The sequence below is a fragment of the Pipistrellus kuhlii genome, unplaced genomic scaffold, assembly GCF_014108245.1.
Source record: "Pipistrellus kuhlii isolate mPipKuh1 unplaced genomic scaffold, mPipKuh1.p scaffold_m20_p_8, whole genome shotgun sequence".
NCBI lineage: Eukaryota > Metazoa > Chordata > Mammalia > Chiroptera > Vespertilionidae > Pipistrellus > Pipistrellus kuhlii.
This window is the reverse complement of record NW_023425584.1, coordinates 13133609-13136424: the sequence shown is the minus strand read 5'-3', so window position 1 is coordinate 13136424 and position 2816 is coordinate 13133609. Positions and strand designations below refer to the sequence as shown.

At 39.5% G+C, this 2816-nt stretch overlaps 1 non-coding gene across 1 annotated transcript; it reads left to right on the top strand.

Annotated features, from left to right (window-relative positions):
* Positions 1-2000: 2000 nt before the first annotated feature.
* Positions 2001-2107, top strand: LOC118711914. Its single transcript, XR_004985871.1, has one exon. It is a non-coding gene; the product is annotated as a U6 spliceosomal RNA (small nuclear RNA).
* Positions 2108-2816: the final 709 nt, after the last annotated feature.

The following is a 2816-nucleotide window of genomic DNA, read 5'->3' as shown; positions in this document are numbered from 1 at the left end:
CGTATCAACAGAGAACCTTAATAAATACTTAGTTATTGCTGAATAAACAAAAGATTTTTTTTCTGTTTGGAGAAGTGCACAATTTTATTCGTGTGCTTCTTGATGCTCCCTGATTGCAGTTGTAGAAGCAGGAAGTACTGGGATTGATCATCACACAAGAAACATTTTCTTCTACGATATTTAGCACTATTTCTGAAGCAAAAGAGGGTGAAGTCATTTGGAATAAGGCAAAATTAAGTCAATCATTTATTTCCCTGATTATGGATCTCAAATGGAAGAGAGAAAATAAAGAGAAGGGAAGAGGAGGGAGAAAAGAAAAATAAAGGAAGAGATAGAGGAAGGGAGAAAGGAAGGGAAAAGGAAAGAAAGGAGGGAGGAAGGAAGGAAGGGAGTAAAGAAGAAGGGAAGAAAGGAAAGAAGGAAGGAAGGAAGGAAGCTAGGAAGCTATAACTAGAATCCGATTCTAGGGCAAAGGCACTTTGAGATGCTGGGTATTCTATGACATCATTTTTCTAAGTGTGTGTCTTGTGTGTGTGTATTTTGTTTCCTGATAAATGTCAAGCCTCATTTGAGGTTTTGCAATTTACTAAACAGTTATGAGAATGTGGATAACAAGTTATAAATCACCCAGTCACTTGGGTGTGGATATAAATCTGGAGCCAAATACCTGAGAGTCCACTTCATAATAGGAATAATAAGACTACATGAAAACACGACCCATGCCCCAAACTATAGGGTTGTTTTTTTTTTTCCTAGAAAGCTGTCTGACATGTTTATATGCACGTATAAGAATTGTATCCAAGGGAAAGAAAAACAATTGACTTTGTGACTTTATGGTCTGTCATTGACTTTTAGGGTATTTCATGAAATGAAGTAATAACTTCAAGATCAAGGGCATTTCCCTTTGGGTCTTCATCAATTATTTCACTCTCTTTTGGCAATGGCCTCCACCCACTTCTTCCGAAGTATCCACCATCAGGCTGACATTGCACTGGAAAATCTTACTCTCTCTCTCTGCCTTCCTGAATGCGTGTTTCATGCATTAAATTGTTTCAATCACTACAGTTTTTACTAGAGTTTGGCATTTGGTACATTTGCTGAATTGTGTGTTCCCAATTTAATGCTTTTAGAACGTATTTAAGTAAGTTCCAATACACTTAGTCATTGCTATTCAAATGAGAGAACCATATTTCAAGGAACAGCTCAGGGAGAGAGAGATGAGGTGAGTAATGGGTAATAAGTGAAAACCATCTATCAAGACACATTGGAGGCTGAAACAGATGGTGAAGAAAAGCCCCCAAGTCCATTCCTCTTGGCCTCTGAGGGCCTATCGGCTTTATTTCCAGCAAACATACACCTTGGCTGGCTTCCCCTCCTAGCTTCTGGCTGATCTTTCCTATTTTAAGATTTTGGAGAAGCAGGAAACTAACTTGTTTCTCAGACCTAAACTCGTAAAAAAGGCAGCCCCACAGGGAGGGCAACGGCCGATCTCGGGAGCCCCAAGCAGGTGCTGACATTTATTGGGCAGGTTGGCAGAGCACCCAGCCTCAGCACTGGTTTCTAATAGGTGTTCATAGGACTAGGACCAAGGGACAGTGGAAGGCAGAGACTTTCAAAGTAGGTATAGCTTGTCTTCTTCACCCCACTTTTATTACAGTCAAGTGCCCAGGCATTGGTGACCCTATGAATGTCCAAATTCCAAAATTGAACTTCTCTCTCTCTTTGAGAAATGTTCCCAACTTTTGAGCTTCCAAGTTCTCAAATATATAAGTAGACATAATGATACTGACTTTTCAAGAACGGTGTGTGGCTTACATGAGAACATGTGTATAGCTGACCTCACAGAGCCAGGCACATGTTCAATGTGTTTCCTGCCCTATATCTCTGCCTGGCCTGGCCTTTCTTACAAAATTTGGGGAGTTAGCAATGAATATAAAAGCAGGGAGGGAGCATCCATAACTGGTTGTCCAAGACCTAAACATGGAAAAGTAACTCCTTATGTGCTTGCTTGGGCAGCACATAGACTGAAAATTAGACACTACAGAGAAGATTACCATGGCCCCTATATAAGGATGACTCGCAAATTTCTGATGCATCCTTTATTAAAAAAGAAAAAAGATAAAGAAAGATAACCTCTCAGGCAACTCAGTGATTTGTATCAAGTTAGCAGTATGAATAATCAGAGCAATATCACTTTTAGAAATTTGTCCTCCAGAGATATTCACCTAACTGATAACGACAAAGAATTACAAACCACCTTAATGGCCATCTAAAAAGCTCCTGGTTAAATAGGGTACATCCAATAGCATTCAACTTCTGAAAGTGATGGGATAATCCTATTGTTATTGTTGCTAACATTTGTCTGTGTCACAGGACAAATTGAAAAAACGAGTTTACAAGTCAACATGTATGGTGTGCTTGCATATGTGAATATATGTATCCATAACCATATTCATACTTATAGTTATGCAGAACCAGATGCAACAAAGAGATATTTGGAAGGATGTTAAACGGGATTTTTTTTACATTATTCTATCTCTGAAAAGTGACATCTGAATGTAAATTCTATTTTTGTCTTTGTACTTTCCACCCTGTGTGATTTAAAAGAACAACAGCAATGGCCTTATGAAGCATTTGTCCAAAATGCTAAGACTGTGCTCCCCGAACAGCTCTAAGCCAGTTGGAAACCCTGAGCAGAGATATTTCGGTCTCAGCCTGCACTGACAGTACCTCATCTTTTCCCTCCCACTGTCATTACCCAGGTAGCTGATTATTTTCCCACTACACTGAACTCTCCTCCAAAACCCGGGTTTTAC